We start from the raw sequence: 19,296 nt of genomic DNA on the forward strand, positions 1-19,296 counted from the left end.
GGGAATGGGGATGGGGAAGCTGCTTGATAAAAGGGAAAGAGCGGGGCTATGGAAGCCTGCATCTTCGGGCTCCTCCCAGGCCAGCCTGAGGCTCAGGACACAGTAAGTAGAGAGGGGTATAATCTAGCTCTTCCAGGGTTGGGATCATCCTCAAGGGATTGAGGGAAAAGGACGTGCCTTTTTATGAAGCTAGCTGGCAGGTTTCAAGTTTTCACTTTGAACTTCTAGTTGTCACTTCTCCATATAGCACTGACGTCCAAATGCTGGTGTCCTCATTGCGTGCACTCCCAGGGATTTCTCTGGGTCTTGGACATGCCATACCTGCCCCCCTAGCTGCATACCTCCTTCATCTGAGAAATCTGATCTACTTCAAATGCTTTCCCCTCCCACCCCTCCAGAGTGCACCCACAGCCTTTTTGCAGATAGTGTCAGAACTGAATTATATTAACAAACACCCAGGTGATGTCTGGTGCTACACAATGGCATGCGTGCGTGCGTGCGTGCGTGCTTGGTGTGTGGGGAACACTCTACACATCTGGAGTTAGAGGTTGGTGCTGAGAGACACTTCACTCTTTCTGACAGTGTATCCTTGCTTTGAAGTTGTGTCACTTATAAGCAGCCTATTTTCAGTTTAATACCATTAAATATCCAGCCCAGCCATCTTTATCTTTAAATAGAAATATGTACTTAATTTAAATGTAAGGAACTTGATAGTATATTTGGGAATAAGTTTGCCACCTTGCAATTTGCTTTTTACTTCTCTCATCTGTTTGATCTTTTTCCCTCGTTCCTTGATATTCTTGATATTAACAGCATTTTTATTCTATAAGTTTATTCTCTGTCAGCTTATTAGTTATGCATTCTTTTCTTTGAGAAATTGCCCTAGATATTATAGCATTCATCCTTATCAATATTTCAGGTAAAATGGCAAAAGTTCTCTATCCAAGACAAAGCAAGGATCTTAGAACAACCTAAATTCCATTTATCCCCTTCCTGCCTCTCCTGTTACTTTAATCATGCATCATAATTCTACCTATTGATTAAACCCCTTGAGACATATTACTTTTGTTTGGTAGCATCAATAGTCATGCATATTTACATATATATTAACCCTTTTTGTAGCTCTCTATTTCTCCTGCATTTCTCTGTTTCTTGCTGTGATCATTTTACTTCTGCCTGAAGAATTTTTTATGCAGCAAGTCAGCTGGTGATAAATTATCTCAATGTTGATTATTCTTATATAATTTTAAGTGTGCACTGTGATTGTACGTAGTAGATTCAGAGTGATACATCACTTGTTCTATTTCCTTCGGGATCCCACCCCACTCTGGATTGGCAGTAATACCTACATATATCAACAAAACACTATGTGATCTGTTTCCTTTCTCCAGCCTCCTTTTCCCCTTCCTTCTCCCTCTCCCCACTATTCCCTTTCACTATTTTACTGCTCTCTCACTCACTCACTCTCTTACTCTCGGTCTCTCTCTCTCTTTCCTTATTTATCTGAAGCCCCTTTTCTTTCCTATTTTCTCTCTAACTTCTACAAATGACTTTCTGAAACTGACTGATCTCATTTATTCTCAAGTTCCACCCATTTTCTAACAAATGACATGATTTTATTCTTTATACCTGAGTGAAAACCCATTGTGCACATAGACACCACATTTCTTTATCCACTCATCTGTTGATGGACACCTAGGTTGGTTCCATAATTTTGCTCTTGTGAATTGTGCTGCTCTAAACATGTACTGCTATAGTATTCTAATTTTAATTCTTTGGAGCAAATTGAAAAGAGTAGAATAGTTGGGTCATATGGTGGTTCCATTCCTAGTCTTTTTTTTTAATTTTTTTTATTGGTGCATTATATTCATACATCATATTGGGGTAAAAAACTTGTGTGTCCAGACATGCACACATCACTGATTTAACCCCTACCCAATTCCCACCCCATTCCCTCCCCGCCCCTCCCTCCCTTGCTCGGCTTAGTGGTTGACTTCGATATGTTTTGTACATTGTGTGTCCATTCCTAGTCTTTTAAGAAAACTCCATACTGCTCTCCATAGTGGTTAAAACACTTTACAATCCCACCAACAGTGGCTAAGAGTTCCTATTTCCCCACATTCTCACCAGCATTTATTGTTTGTATCCTTGGTGATTGGCATTCTAACTGGGATCAGATGGAATCTCGTTGTCATTTTTATTTGCATTTTCCTGATGTTGAGCTTTTTTCTTTTCATGTATTTGTTGTCATTTGCTTCTCTGAAAGCATCTTTCTTTTTCCTTCATTTTTAGGGCATTTTCAAAGGGAAAAGAATTATTGCAGGTATTTTCAGTCAGCATTTGAATGATATCATTCCACTGTGAGAAGTCAGTTGGAAGTCCTATCATTGTTTTTTCAATGATTACATCTTTTTCCCCAGTTACTTTCTCAGTTTGTTCCTTTGTTTTAGTCCCTCTTACATATTCTGGTTCTACTATAATATGTCTAAGAATGTTTTTTTTTAATTTATCCTACTTGGGATTCAGAGTACTTCTTTAATCCATTGCTTAGTGTATTTAATCAGTTTTAGAAATTTCTTAGCAATTGTCTTTCAAATATTCTGTCCAGCCACCCTCTCTCTCCCTGCCTCCCTTTTCCTCTCCCTCTCCTTCTCCCTCTGACTTGCAATTATACATATATTAGACCTCCCTACCATATTCCCAATATCCTAATATCTTTTTGTATTTTTTATCATTTTTCTTCTGTGTGCCTTCGTTTGGATATATTCTATTGAATTACCTTCCAGTTTATTATGTCTAATTTTACCTGTGTTCAATATGCCATTAAAGTCATATATTACATTCTTAATTTCAGAACAATTTCAACAGTTCTCACTTTATATTTTTAGATTTCAAATTTTTGCTCAAATTTTTCATTGTCTCATTTGTTTTCTTGACTATATTAAACATGGCAATTTGAAACTAAGTTACTTAAAAGTCTGTATCTGATTATCCTATAATATAGATTATCTGTGATATGTGTCTATTGTTTGCTTTTTTCTCTCAATCCTATTTCGTGTGTGTGTGTGTGTGTGTGTGTGTGTGTGTGTGTTACTGAAAACTGAACCCAGAGGCATTCTGCCTCTGAGATACACCCCCAGCCTTATTTTTTCATTTTTATTTTGAAAAAGGATCTCAGTAGGTTGCTGAGAGTCTCACTACTTGCTGAGACTGTTCTTAAACCTGTGATCATCCTGCCTTAGTCTCCCAAGTCCTAGGATTATAGATGTGCACCACCATGACTGGCTTTCCTGGTATTCTTGATAACTTTATTGAATGCTGGGTATTGTGGACAAAATTTTGTAGAGATTGTAGTAGAACTAACTTCTAGAGAAGACTTACTCCAGATTTTGGCAGGCAGTTAGAGATTATTTTATTTCAACCTTGAATTGAACTTACTCAAAGCTAGGTTCAGTCTTTTTTGTTGTGGTTGTCATTTAGCTTTGTTTTGAGATGAAGTCTCACGAAGTTGCCCAGGTTGGCTCTAACTCAAAATCCTTCTGCCTTAGCATCCCAGATAGCTGAGATATCATGCACATTCCATCTTTATAAGGCCTGGTCTTTCTGGTTTTCCTTCACTCCTAAAGCATGGTATTTCATGAGTCCTATATTAGGGCTGTCCAGAGAAACAGAACCAAAATAAATGAATATGTGTTGGAGTTGAAGGTATCGGCTCACATGATATGGAAGCTTGGCAAATATAAATCTGCAGAATAGGCCAGGAGACCCAGGAAAGAGCCACAGATCAAGTCCAAAGGTTATCTGCTAGCAGAATCCCTTCTTCTGGATGGCCAGTCTTCTTCTATTAAAGCCATCAATCCTTTTGGCCATTAAGGGATATCATGGTCATCTGCTTTACTTAAATTCCACTTTTTTTTTTTGGTGGTGGTACTGAGGTTCCTGGAAACCCTTCTACCTCTGGGCTACACTCCCAGACCTATTTTTTATATTTTTATTTGGAAACAGGGTCTCTTAAGCTAGCAAGCCTGGCTTTGAACCTGCAAGATCTCCTGTCTCTGCCTCCCAAGCTGGGGGATTACAAGCGTGCACCACCACGCCCGGCTAAAGTCTACTTCTTAAATGTTAATCTCACCTAAAAAAAACAGAAACATCTAGATTAATGTTTGATCAAATATCTGGGAACTATAGTCTAGCCAAGTTGACACATAAAATTCATCATCCTAGGTTCCTCCCAAGGGAGTGTTTAACAGTGGCCCCTCGTCTACAATAGACTGTAAACCCTAACATTGTTCTATCTAGACCCATGAGTGTGCCAGAAACTCTGATTATCTTCCCAGTCTCTTAGTTACTGTTTCTTCTTAAGTAGCATTGAAAAGATGTCTCATAAAAAAGGTGAAATAGAATGTTGGGTTTACTCAAATTAATTTTCTTTCTCTCTAGAAATCTCACCTCTCAATCCTGTATATTTGGTAGTTCTCTGGTGCCTTTAAATATGTATCTTTTTAATCTTAGGAAGATAATCATTGGATGCTGACAAATATCTTATGAAATCCATTTCTTTTCAGTTAATAATGCATTCTAGTTAACAAAACTAGAATGGAGCAATGCTCCCTTAATCTGAAAAAATGTGCATTGTATCAAATAATATTTAGTGGGGAAACACTACAGTAAGATTCTCAATGTTACGTTGAGAGAGAACATGCTTCAAAATTATCTGTGTAACTAAAGGAATGTAGTTGCCTTGTCCCTACCTCAGATTTAATGAAATTGAATCTCCGGGGATATAAAGAATGGGTTAACAGCCGGGCGTGGTGGCACAGGCTTGTAATCCCCACACTTGGGAGGCGGAAACAGAAGGGTCACACAGGTTTGAAGCCAGCTGAGCTGGCTTAAGAGACCCTATTTCCAAATTTTAAAAAAAGTATAAAATAGGTCTGGGAATGTAGCTCAGAGGTAGAAGGGCTTCCAGGAACCCCAGTACCACACACACACACACACACAAAAAGAATGGGTTAACAATGAAGTAGAGAAGTTTTCTTTAAACACAAGGATGCCTGAAGCCAGGTGTGGTGGTGCATGCTTGTAATCCCAGCATTTGGGAGGCTGAGACAGGAGGATCACAGTTCGCAGACAACCTCAGCTACTTAGTGAGGCCCTTTGCAACTCAGTGAGACCCTGTTTCAAAATAAAGAATAAAAATAGGGCCAGGGGTATATCTTGGAGGTAGAATGTCTCTGGGTTCCATCCCCAGTACCACACACACAAAAAAAGACAAGGATGCCTGTTATAAGGCAAAACCATAACATTGTTCTGAAAGTTGTAAGTAGTATAATAAAAGTGACACAAATAAAAGATAGAATATTGGTTGAAATAAATATTATTTTCAGGCAATATGTTATCTGCCTAAGAAAGAAAAACTTTAAACTGAGAGTTTAGTAAGATAACTAGATATATGTGTATAACAGGTAAATATATAATTGAATTATATATATTCCCTATGTGAATGTAATAATAAATTAGAATATACAGCAAAAAACCTTAATATAGTAGGAATAAAAATATAGAAACCTAGTACTTAAAAACCCATAATTGCTGCCAGGCGTGGTGGCGCACGCTTATAACCGTCCCCCTCCCAGGTTGGGAGGCAGAGACAGGAGGATCACGCAGGTTTGAAGCCAGCCTCTCTGGCTTAAGAGACCCTATTTCCAAAAAATATATAAAATAGGTCTGGGGGTGTTGCCCGGAGGTAGAAGGGTTCCATCCCCAGTACCACCAAAAAAACAAACAAAAACCATAATTGCTGTGTGTGGTGGCACATACTTGTAATCCCAGTATTTGGGCATCTGAGATAGGAGGATCCAAGGTTAGTGAGACCCTCCACAATTTAGGGAGACCTTGTTTCAAAATAAAGAATAAAAAAATAGGGTCGGGGTGTACTCAGAGGTAGAGTGCCTCTCAGCTCAATCCCCAGTACCACAAAAAAAAAATACTCATAATCAGCTGGGTATGATAGTGCATGCCTGTAATTCCAGTACTTGGGAGGCTGAGACAGGAGTATCTCAGATTAGAGTAGCCAGCCTCATCAATTTAGCAAGCCTCTCAGAACTCAGTATGATCCTGTTTCAAAATAAAAAAAAACAAGCCGGTAGTGTTGGTGCACGCTTGTAATCCCAGCATTCGGGAGGCTGAGTCAGGAAGGATCACAGTTTGTGGACAGCCTTAGCTACTACTTAGTGAGTCTCTTTGCAATTCAGTGAGAACCTGTTTCAAAATAAAGAATAAAAAATAGGGCTGGGAGTGTTGCTCAAGGTAGAATGCCCCTGGGTTTCATCCCCAGTACCACTAAATGGATGAATGAATGAATGAATGAATGAATGAATGAATGAATAAATAAATAAATAATAAAAACAGGACTGGGAGTGTAGCTTGTAGATAGAATGCCTCTGGGTTAAATCCCCAGTACCACAAACAAACAAAATGTTTGGGTATTTGATTCTTTCCTTGTAGTTTATATTAGAACAATTTTTATCTAGATTTAAATATTTCAATATAATAAAAGAAATAATGAAAGTGGTAGAATAAAATATAGTGAACATTTTTGGGGCACTGTGGTGCACACCTCTAATCCCAGTACCTGAGAGGCTAAGACAGGAGAACGGAAGGTTAGAAGCCAGCAGTGCATGGTAACTTAGGGAGACACTGTTTCAAATTTTTAAAATAAAATAAAATAGGGCTGAGGTTGTGGCTCAGAGGGAGAATGCTGCTGGATTCAATCCCCAGTGAACATTTACATGACTACTAGTTGGGGAATGCTTTCCTGAACAAGGCCTAAGAAACAGAAACCATAAAGGATAAGACAGATATGACATCCAAAGTTAAAGCTTTTATCAGAGTAGTGTTTACCTCGAGAGGATTATTGACTGGGAGAGTTTCCATGGGAACCTGATTTTGGTAGTGGTTACCACAGTGGCTGTGGGGGAGGGGAGCAGAGATGGGAAGAGGAAAGGAGAGATGTAGATCAAATGATGGAGAGTAGCAGATATATAACCAACAAGTCTACCAATCTAATGTGCAACATGAGGACCATACTTAATAAAATTGTGTTAGGAATTTTTGTTAAATAAATAGCTGCTCTTGTCATAAAAAAGCAACTATGTGAGCTGTTAGTAACCTATCATTGACTTCACTAGAATAAACATTTTACTATGTTTCCCATAGCATCAACTTCTAGGTCTTAAATATACAGTAAAATGCATTTTGTGTGTGTGATACTGGGAAACCCTTCTACCTCCCGGCTACACTCCCAGACCTATTTTATATATTTTTACTTGGAAACAAGTTCCCTGAAGCCAGCGAAGCCGGCTTCGAACCTGCGCTGATCCTCCTGTCTTTGTCTCCCAAGCGCGGGGATTACAAGCGTGCGCCACCACGCCCAGCTAAAATGTATATTATAAATGGACTTATTGAGCACTTAAAATCTATTTTACCATATGTTATCCTACAAATAAAAAAAAGTAAGTAAAACTTTTGTTTGGAAAAGGAAGTCATGAAAATAATTTTAAAGGAAATGACAAACTCAGAATATTTGCTACATGACATACAAAAGACTAATTGATCTCTTTAACTGAAGTCATTATAAACCAACAAGGGATTGAACAACCAAATAAAAATCAAAAATCACAAATAGGCAATTTGGAAAAGAAAATATACAAATGAAAATGTGTAACAAATTGAAACCCAGTGCAACACTATTTTTTACCTATCAGATTGCAAAGATTTAAAACTTTGGCTGGGCGTGGTGGCACAAGCTTGTAATCCCCGCGCTTGGGAGGCTGAGACAGGAGGATCACACAGGTTCGAAGCCAGCCTCAGCTACTTAGTGAGGCTCTCAGCAACTTAGTGAGACCCTGTTTCCAAATAAAACATAAAATAGGTCTGGGAGTATGGCCCAGAGGTCGAAAAGCCCCTGGGTTCTACCCATAGTACCACACAAAAAAAAAAAAACCACAAACTTAGATGCTCTCTATCAAGGTTGTGGAAAGCAGAAATGAGAATCCTCACACCTGAGTGGAAGAGTAAGATACAATCATTTTCTAGAGGCCTGGCTTAGCAAAACAGTTTTTGTGTTCTAGAGCTGGGTGTGGTGGTGTTTGCCTGTAATCCCAGGAGTTGGGAGGCTGAGACAGGAAAAATGTAAGTTCAAGGACAACACAGCAAGTAGTGAGAGTATCAGCAACCTAAGGAGACCCTGTTTCAAAACAAAAAATGAATTTGGGCGTGGAGGGTATAGCTCAGAGGTAGAATGCCCTTGAGTTCAATCACCAGAATGAAAAAAAATTGTGCATTCTATTTAACAAAGAAACTTTTAAAAATTGATCCAAAGAGATAATCCCTCAGGTCCACAAGCATCAGTGAAAGCATATCATCACAGTACTGCTTATTATGGTGACAGATTGGGAACTGCTTACACGGCCAATCAGTAATGGACTGGCTCAAAAAGTATATGCAGCCACTGAAACAGATGAGGATGAAAATCTCTATTTAAACTCTAAGGAATTTTATCATGTGATAAAGTGGGATTTGTTTATTTCTTCATTTAAAAGATATTTATTGCTGGGTGTGGTGGCGCACGCTTGTAATCCCCGCGCTTGGGAGGCAGAGACAGGAGGATCACGCAGGTTCGAAGCCAGCCGCGCGCGCTGGTTTAGGAGACCCTGTTTCCAAAATGAAAACGTAAAAAATAGGTCTGGGAGTGTAGCCCGGAGGTAGAAGGGCTTCCAGGAACCCCAGTACCACCAATAAATAAATAAATAAATAAATAAATAAATAAATAAATAAATAAATAAATAAATAAATAAAAGATATTTATTGAGTGCCTACATGTGCCACACTCTCTTCTTTCCACAGCAAGCAAGGAAAAAAATTACTTCCTTCTTAGAGCCAATATTCTAATGGTGAATGAAAGATAATAAAATGCAAAATGAATTATGTGGTATATAAAACAGTGTGTATAGATAGTATGGTATCACATTTCTAAGTGTGTGTATGTATGAGAAATATCTGGAAAGATTTTAGCTCATAGTGAATGGTGGGGATTTTTCTTTTTACTTTACACTTTTTATTCTTGGAATGTCTTAAGTAGGTATTACTTTCAAATCAAAAGAAAATAAATTTCTACTTTGACAAAAATAAAATGACAAAAATTATTTTAAAGAGGATCTAAATAAATATCTTCTTCACTTAAATTGAAAGATCAACAGCTTCCAGGTTGAAAAAGCTTTTATATTTATTTTTGTCTATGTGTGTGTATGATACTGGGACATTCTACCTCTGAGCTAAACCACCAACCCTATTTTATTTTTTTATTTTTAAGTAGGATCTCACTAAGTTGCTGAGGCTGGCTTCAAACCCGTGATTTTCCTAACTCAGCTTCCCAAGTACTGGTATTAAAGGCATGTGCCACCATGCTTAAGTTGAAGAAAAATTTTTTGTGTTAAAAGGAAGCATTGGAGCAATAGAAACTCTCATTCATGACTGATGGGAATGCCAAAAGGCACATTCAGTTTGGAAGACAATTTGGAGATTTTTACAAACTAACCATATTCTCACCAATAGATCCAGAAACTACACACCTTGGTATCAAGAACCACATCTGCTCAGAAACATGCACAAAGACGTTTACTGCCGCTTTAGTCATAATTTCCAGATCTGGAAGCAGCCAGATGCCCTTCAGTAGATAAACAGATGAGCCATAGTAGGTCCAAACAACAGAATGTTATTCAGCACTAAAAAGAAATGAACTAGGAAAGCAAAAAACAACAGGGAAGAAACTTGAAAGCTTATTACTAAAAGTCGCTAACCTGAAAAGGCTACATACTGTCTGATTCAAATATTTGACATTCTGGAAAAGACAAAACTATGGATCAGTAGAAAGATCCGTAGTTGCTGGGAGTTGGGGGATCAGAAGGGAAACATAGGCAGAGGATTTTTAGGGCAGTGAGACTATCCTATATTATTCTATAAAGATGATGCGTGTCATTATCTATTTGTCAAAGCCAATAGAATGTGCAACGTCAGGAGCAAACATTAATGGGTGATACCGATGTGCCAGCGTAGTTTAGTGATTATAACACACATACCACTTTGGTGGGATGTCGATAGTGAGGAGGGGGAGTATGTGTGTGGATTAAAGGTATGTGGAAACTGTACTTTTTGCTCAATGTTTCTGTGGACATGGACCGGCTCTTTAAAATGAAGTCTATTTAAAAGCACGCACAATGCAACAGTACCTCACGCTCCTTAGGATGTCAACAATGAATAGTAAAAAATAAACAGAACGTAAGGAGTGTCATCACAGATGTGGAGAGATGGAAGCTCCTGTGCAGGAGTAGGGAAACTGTAGACTGGCGCCAACAGCTATGGAAAACATACAGCAGTTCTCCAAAAAATTATAAATACAACATCCATATCATTCAGCAACTCCACCTCTGGGTGTATAATTTTATTTTTATTTATTTATTTATTTATTTATTTATTTATTTATTTATTTATTTTTGGTGGTACTGGGGTTCCTGGAAGCCCTTCTACCTCAGGGCTACACTCCCAGACCTATTTTTGCATTTTTATTTGGAAACAGGGTCTCCTAAGCCAGCGCGCGGGGCTAGCTTCGAACCTGCGCGATCCTCCTGTCTCTGCCTCCCAAGCATGGGGATTACAAGCGTGCGCCACCACGCCCGGCATGGGTGTATAATTTTAAAAAGGGGAAACCAGGCTCAATGGCGATTTGTACACCCATCTTCATAGCAGCAGTATTCATGATAGCCAAGCGGTAGAAGGAACCCCAGTGTTCCCCAACAGATGGATAGATTGACAGTGTGGTATATACTGTAGAATTTGTCAAATTCAAAATGGAGTTACCTAGGTCAAGTCCTGGAAAAATAGAGCCAAGGAAGACTAATATACAGGAAATGTCTTATAACTCAAAAAATAAAGGTGAACAATCCAATAGGAAAATAGACAAAAACATGAACTAGCCATTCTGAAAAAAGGGATTTTTAAAAAGAAACAAGGTTCATAAAAGCATGTTCATGTGCATTGGTTATTTTATGATTTTAAATTTCAATTTTGAAACAAGAAAATGCTCAGGTCTTTCTTGCAGATAAGGGAAAAATTAAGAAGACGGGTAATTGCCAATGTGTCATATGGTTTCTCTGGCACAATGACAGGCAGATGGGCAGAGGCACTGATCCATGGCCAGCTGCTCACTGAAGGAAATGACTCCAGATGTGAACACTGTTTCTTATATTTTCCTTTGTTTTCTTAAGCCATTACACATATTACTTTTATAATTAAGGAAAGAAAAGCTAGCCAGGTATGGTAGCCTGTAATTCCTATGCTTGAGGGGCTGAGACAGGATGACCACAGGTCTGAGGCCAGCCTCAGCAAGGCTCTCAGCAACCTAACAAGAAAGACCCTATTTCAAAAATAAAATAAAAGTGCGCTGGGGGAGTAGCTTGAAGGCAGAATGTCCCTGGGTTCAATCCCCTGTTCTAAAAATAATAATTAAAAAGCTAAACAATTCTAAGATGAAGATGATGAGTCATAAAAAAAACTAGCATGTTTCTAAATGTCCTGTGAACAAAACATTAATACTGAGCATCTGAACGTGTGAAGAAAGCTGGTCTGCCGGGCGTGGTGGCGCACGCTTGTAATCCCCACACTTGGGAGGCGGAGACAGGAGGATCGTTCAGGTTCGAAACCAGCCATTCTGGCTTCAGAGACCCTGTTTCCAAAATAAAAACCCATAAAATAGGTCTGGGAGTGTAGCCCGGAGGTAGAAGGGCTTCCAGGAACCCCAGTACCAACAAAACAAAACAAAACAACAACAACAAAAAAAAAAAAAGAAAGCTGGTCTGTTACACAGCTAGCAAGAGTGTAAACTGGTACTGGCTTTTGGAAGGCAAGCTGGCAGCTTCCACCAACATTTCATGTGCTCTTGCTTGATAAATGATTCTACTTTAAGAACTTTATCAGAAAGCCCTGCTAAGTGGTGCATACAGGAGACTGAGGATGGTTTAAGCCCCCAAATTCTAGACCAGGATGGGCAATATACCAGACCTCATAAAAAAAATAAAAATAAAAAAAAATTTACTGTAAGAAACCCTCATGCATGTTCACAAAGGCACATGTATAAAGTTTTATGAATTGCAGCAATGTTTGCAAAAAGGTAAAAAATGCTGGAAATGACTTAAGAGTCCATGAACAGTCTATTGGATAAATAATTATAGTACATCTCTATTATGAAAAACTGTGTGAGGGTTTTTAAAATTTTGATTTGGGGCCGGGCATGTTGGCGCACACTTGTAATCCCAGCATTAGGGAGGCTGAGACAGGAGGATCGTGGTTCATGGACAGCCTCAGCTACTACTTAGGCCCTTTGCAACTCAGTGAAACCCTGTTTCAAAAAAAAGAATAAAGCCGGAAGTGTAGCCCGGAGGTAGAAGGGCTTCCAGGAACCCCAGTACCACCAGAAGAAGAAGAAGAAGGAGGAGGAGGAGGAGGAGGAGGAGGAGGAGGAGGAGGAGGAGGAGGAGGAGGAGGAGAAGGAGAAGAAGAAGAAGAAGAAGAAGAAGAAGAAGAAGAAGAAGAAGAAGAAGAAGAAGAAGAAGAAGAAGAAGAAGAAGAAGAAGAAATAGGGCGTGTAGCTCAGAGGTAGAATGAATGCCCCTGGGTTCCATCCCTGGTACCACAAAAAAAATTAATTTAGCAAGATATCCAAGAGCATTAAGAGGACATGGCAAGTTGTGTTTTTTTAATCATGCTGTGTTTGTTTGTTTATTTATTTATTTATTTTATGGTATTGGTGATTAAGCCCAGAGGCATCCTACCTCTCAGCTAAACGCCAGCCTTGGTTTGTTTTTCTTTGGGAACGGGGTCTCACTGCTTGCTGGGGCTCTCCTCGGACCTGTGATCTTCCTGTCTCGATCTCCTAAGTGCTGGGATCACAGGCGTGCACCACCACACCCAGCAGAACATGGTAAGTTTCAAGTGGTAAAAACACATGTAATAAAATAACCCCATTCTATAAGATAATACAAAAATGTCATAAATATCTGAAAAAAAATTGAAAAAAAATACTCATCCTGACTTGGATCTATGTAGGAGCATGAGACGTTTGCTTTCTAAAATAACCATCTTTGTATTCTTTCAATTTTTATCATTCAATATTTTTTATGTATTTATTTATTGGTACTGGGGATTGAACCCAGTGGCTCTCTATCTCTAAGCCACACCCTGCCCCCCCTTTTTATTCTTTATTTTGAGGCAGATCTTCCTAAATTGCTGAGGTTGGCCTCGAACCTGCAATTCTCCTGTATTAGCCTCCCAAGTATGGGGGTTACAGATGTGTGCCACCACACCCAGTTTACATTAAATTTTTGAAACCAGAATAAAAAAAGGAAGAAATGTTAAGGATGGGCGTCTTCATACTAAAAAAAAAAAAAACCAAACAAAAAAAAAAAAAAAAAAAAACAGAGTATGTCTGGCACCTGGTATACTCTCCCTGCCTCCCCATCTCCTATCATCTAGATTGACACCAGCCTCCTTAGACATTCCTAAGAGCTTTGGTTTATTCAGCTTGCCCCACTTTCTGCTTTCTGGACCTTTATGAGCCTGGATCACCATCAGTTCCCTGTTATTATATTATAGGCCTTTGTATTATATCTTAGTGGATTGTACCAACTGTAGGTATGGAGCCTTACAGGGTAGGGCATCCCCATGTGAACTAACCATGTACTGAATGGTTAGGAGGAAGCTGAGTTACCCTGGCACTGAGAAGGGGAATGACTTCCCTCTAGATTCCTAGCCAGGTCAAGGAAGACTCGTACCCTGTCCTCAGCTCTGCCAAGGGAGGGAAGCTCAGATGGGGAGCTGGTGACCAGGACCCTATGTGTCTGCTTCCTGCCCCACCAGTGGAGACTGGCAGCATTCTGTCCCTGCCAGGATGACTCACATCTCATTTCCCACTTCTATGCAACAGGCTCTAGGAATAGAACCATCCCCCCCTCCCAGGATTCATCCCCTGGAAAGATTTTCTAGGAACCTGAAAGGCTCAGGAAAACTTCCTACCAGGCCTAGATTTCACTAAGCACTGAATCCAGTAGTCAAAAGATGAGCAAGGCCGCGCGTGGTGGCGCACACTTGTAATCCCAGCATTTGAGAGGCTGAAACAGGAGGGTCGCGGTTTGCGGACAGCCTCAGCTACTTAGTGAGGCCTTTTGTAACTCAGTGAGACCCTGCTTCAAAATAAAGAATAAAAAATAGGGCTGGGGGATGTAGCTTGTAGGTAGAATGCCCCTGGGTTCCATCCCCAGTACTGAAGGGAAAAAAAAGTTCAAGTATATACAGATATGGCGGTGCGTGCCTGTAATCCTAGGACTTGGGAGGCTGAGATAGGAAAATCTCAGGTTCAAGATCAGCCTCAGCAACGCCGGGCGTGGTGGCGCACGCTTGTAATCCCTGCTCTTGGGAGGCAGAGACAGGAGGATCACGCTGGTTCGGAGCCAGACTCGCTGGCTTAAGAGACCCTGTTTCCAAATAAAAAATATTAAAAAATAGGCCTGGGAGTGTAGCCCGGAGGTAGGAGGGCTTCCAGGAACCCCAGTACAAAAAAAAAAAAAAAAAAAAAGATCAGCCTCAGCAACGTAGACCCTATTTCAAACTAAAAAATAAAATAAGGCTGGGCATATAGCTAGGAAGTAGAATGGGTTCAATGCTCAGCACCCCCAAAAAAGAAAATAAAAAATAAGCCAGTGTACCTAGTGATGGCCAGAGTTCCTTCTCAGCGGACTACCACAGGCCATCCAGTAAAGCCTTCCCTCAGCTTCCCTCTGGTTTCTCCTAGCAGAGAATACTCCTTATCCACACCTCCCCTTCCCTCAGCTCTCAGTGGGAAAGCCAGGCCTGCACCAGACCAAGTGAACTCCTAGAACGCCCTGCAAAAAGCTGGCATTCGGTGCATACTTCCTCCACCTAAGGATAGGCTTCCTGAGCACCTAGTGTCGAGGCCGGGCTTGTAAAACACAGGTGCCTGAGACTCCTGCAGAGTTTCTGATCCAAAAGGTCTGGGTGAAGCCCAAGGAACTATGTTTCTGACACATGCCCGTGTCGTGCTAGTGCTGAGTGCTGGTGGCCCCACACCTTAGGAAAGGCTGGAGCAGGGTCAGGAAGGCCAATCAGGACTGCGTGCCCCACTCCAGGCCACACGGCTCCAGAGCCCCAAGCAGGCATGGAGGAGGACCCAGGGAGACACACTCCAGGACCACGAGGAAGGCTGTGGGGGCGGGGGGAGAGAGAGGCTTCTACACTGATGGGCTACTAGCTTGAAGAACTGAGAGGAAGGTCTCAGAGGAAGGGGAACCTAGAGGCCCAGCAACTTTGAAGGTAATGGAAAGGAGGTCAATTTTTTTTCCTTTTGTTTTTGTGTTTTGTTTTGTTTGTGTACTAGGAGTTGAACCCAGGGGCATTCTACTTCTGAACTAAACCCCCAGCTCTTTCGATTTTTTGTTGTTGTTGTTGTTTTGAAACAGGCTCTTACCAAATTACTGAGGCTGACCTTGAACCCGCAATCCTACTGTCTCAGCCGCCCCAGTTCTAGGATTACAGGCCTGTGCCATCACGCTTGGCTGGAGGTCAGTTTTGGACAGCCCAGCTTGAAAAGCTGAGAGTTACTGGTGAAGTTCTCCAACAGGCAACTGATCATTTTAGTCTGGACCCGGTGGGAGGTGTTGGGACTGAGGAATGTGGAGTTGAAATCGCCACAAAGCTGGTAGCTGATATTGTAGGACCTGAAATAGCTACTCAGAGAAGTACACAAGTTACAAAAAGAATAAAAAAAAAAAAAACAGGACTATGAAAATTCTGCAGGCTTAGGTGTCCCTCAACCCTGAAGTCGCTCCTTTGTATGTAATTCCCAGTATTTGGGGACTGGTAGAAGGAATCCAGAAGGAAAGGAGACAGATAGGAGGGCATGAAGGTCGAGAGGAGACTGAAAGTGATCTGGGACCCCGGGACAGCAAGTAAATAGAACACATGGGATTTCCTGCCAGTAAAGATTTAGGATGTCCCAGGCTGTACCAGACCAGACACAATGGCACGCCTCTGGGGGACACTGCCTGAGTCCTGGCAGACCCAGGGCAGGGCACCAGGCCTGAGGAGGGAGGTGTAGACGGAGGAGGCCACTGCCATTCTTGGTATGATTCTCTCCAGGAGCAGAGCTGCATCTGGCCTTGCTTTGGACAGCTTATAAGGCCTGGTGTGAGTTTTGTTTATGAGAGCACAACTTAAAAGGAACGAGTCTGCCAGCACTGGGGCTCTTGCCACTCGAATCCTTCTGCATACATTTTTCAAATGATAATTCACTCTACCAACCCCCCCTTGGCATCCCCCAAAGCCAATTTATTGAAAAAACCACCTTATATGGTAATATTGCTAACACACCGTCAGCTGGCCTTTTTAGGGACTCTGTTTAAAGAAGATCCGCCTCTGGGGTTTTATATTGCTCTGGTATTTCTGCCAAAGACACAGCGGCCCTCAGTCCCTGGGAGAAGGACCTCTCATACCCTTGGTGAGTACATGGCTTCTGCAGCCGCCTCCTTTCTGGACCTGCCTGGCCTCCTCGGTGCCGGAGGTGCCTCCAGATTGGCCTGATTCCGTGACGCTGGCCCAGGTCACACGTCAGGCCTTCTGTGGCAGTTGCTGCCTGTCAGGGAAAGGCGCCTCTGGCCAGGGGGCATCTGGGGCAGGGACAGCTTAGACCCGTGCTCCTGGCTGATTAGCCGGGAGGCAGCTGGGATGTGGCACCCATGGTCTCCACTCTCGATCACACTGATGTCCTCAGGAAGTCTGGGAGGTTGTTTTAGGAAAGCAGATCCTTGAAAGAAAAACAGCTTCTTCTCTGCACGTTCGATGGTCCTGGTATCTATGAGTTGTCCGTGTTGAGAATAGTAGGGTGTTTTCTTCAGTTCCCCTTGGGTTTCTCTGTCTTCTGACTTGTGCTTGGCTGACATGAAGAATTTTCTGTCTCTGAAGATGCGAGGGTCATTGTGAAATGAGGTAAAGTCGAGGGCGAGGGAGAGGTAAGTGTCCTGTGGCACCATGAAGTGCAGGAACCAGCTAATTTTTTCTCCTCTAATAAGGATGGTGAGGCCCAAAGAAGTTAAACTACTCGGTGTGAAAGACTCACCGCTTGCTGTGAAGTCACCTGCCAAGGCCATTGTCCCCCTCAGCACACACACAGACACGCGTGCAGAAAGAATCAAGAAGAAGGGAGACTGAGGGGCCGCTTCCACTTTTGTGATTGGAATGGGCCAGCATCTCTTAACAGCTGAGGCAGGCTGGTGTCGTGGTGCAGGGCCTTGGAGGCAGGCTGCCTGGCTACCAAAGTGACAAGTGATCTCAGTTTTCCCACTTAGAGAATGGGGGCCATTAGAATAATAATCAGTAGTTAACACAACTGTGAGAATTAAATCTTTAAAGCACAGCACTCAGCCCCACCTGGCCAGGGCCTGGTCTTGAGTTCTTGCACTTCAAGAACCACAGGAAGGACTTGTTCAAATGCACATTCTGACTCAGTAGGCTGGGGCTGGGAGCTGGTGATTCGCCTCTGGAGGAGCTCCCAGATGGCACTGGGGCTGCTCCTCTTGGGCCACACTTTGCACAGGGAGGCTCTGAGCTCCACCTTTCACTATTTAAATGTGAGTTTCACTTTGACACTTGGGCTGAAAATAGAGATGGGTGGGTGCTGGAGAACCTGCAACCCGCAGTGACATCCTCTATGCAAGACCTGGGAAACTGGGATGGGCAGCAGAGCATCAGGACCCTTCCTCCTTCCCTTTGTTCATTCCACCCATGTTTGCTGAGCATTTATTGTGTGTTAGGCACTGTCCCTGGAGGACAGTCACTGCTGCAGTCACTGGGAAAGATGGATAAACAGATAAGAAGTGTGGAATAACTAAATGTCTAAAAGGGGTAAAGCCCAAGAGGAGTCCCTATTCCTTGCTCAGGCTGTTATCCAAGAAGGCTTCCTGGAGGAAAGGCTTCCTGAGCTGTGTCCTGAAGTAGAGCAGTCCTGGTAAAGAGGAAGCATGGTCTTTGGGACTCCAAGTGGCTCAGCTGAATTCAGACTGCAAGTCAAGAAGCGGGGAGAGCTGAATTCAGAGAGGTGGGTAGGGTTAGTTCTGTAGTTTTGTATGCTAAACGAAAGCATGGATCAATGGGACACCATGGGTGATATTAGCTAAAAGGGTGACAGCAAGAGATCTGTCCCGTGAAGGGTGTGCTGTGGCAGCTGTGGGGCGAGAGGACTGGCACAGGACGAGAGTGACTGCAGTGTGTGGAGGTCCTGGGCTGGCAGCCTTGGTGGCATGGAGGTAGGATTGAGAAGGGCTAGTAACTGGCTGGGAGGGAAGGTGAAGACAGCTGGGTGTTGGGGTGGCTTCCAGGCTGGGTGGTATGGCTCTTTGAGGGTGGTTCCAGACAGAAGCTGGTAATGAGGAGAACAGTTGTAAAGGTGCCAGGTTGAGATGCCAAGGGACATGGGGGATGGAAGAGATGTGTAGGGAGGGGGCCGATTGGTGCTGCAGGCCAGGAGCTCAGGAGAGAGGTCTGGACAGGATCTGAGCTGAGGGAGTGAACAGGAGGCCCTAGTAAGAGCCAGAAAAGCAGGTGCCAAAGGCAGATTCCTGTGGGTCAGAAATATTACCAACCAGGAGTAAGTTTTAATTGAACCCCATGAAGATAACCTTAAGTCAGAGTACTGTTAGAATTTTCTATTCTGGCAATGTCTTTCATGAGATGACTTCTCTCTTTCCCAGCTTTTCTGGTCATAGGTATGTCAGTCAACTTTTCATCACTATAAGAAAATATCTGAAATAATTAGATTATAAAAAGGAAAGGTTCATTTTAGATACCAGTTTCAGAGGTTCTAGGCTATGACTGATCGATCGATTGCTTGCTTGCTTTGTGCAAAGCAGCACATCATGGCAGGAGCTCCTGGAAGAGCAAAACTACTCGCTTCATGAACGAGGGAGCCAAAGAGAGAAAGACTGGAGTTCCACGGTCTCCTTCAAGAGCACAACCCTGATGACCTAAGGTCCTCCTACTAGTCTCCATCTGCTAAAAGTTCTACCCCCTCCCAAATGTGCCACTCTGGGGACCAAGACATTAACACATAGGCCTTCAGGAGACATTCACTATTCAATCTATAGCCCTATGTATATATGTGTTTTGGGAGGGTGA

The sequence above is a fragment of the Muscardinus avellanarius genome, assembly GCF_963383645.1.
Source record: "Muscardinus avellanarius genome assembly, chromosome: 15".
NCBI lineage: Eukaryota > Metazoa > Chordata > Mammalia > Rodentia > Gliridae > Muscardinus > Muscardinus avellanarius.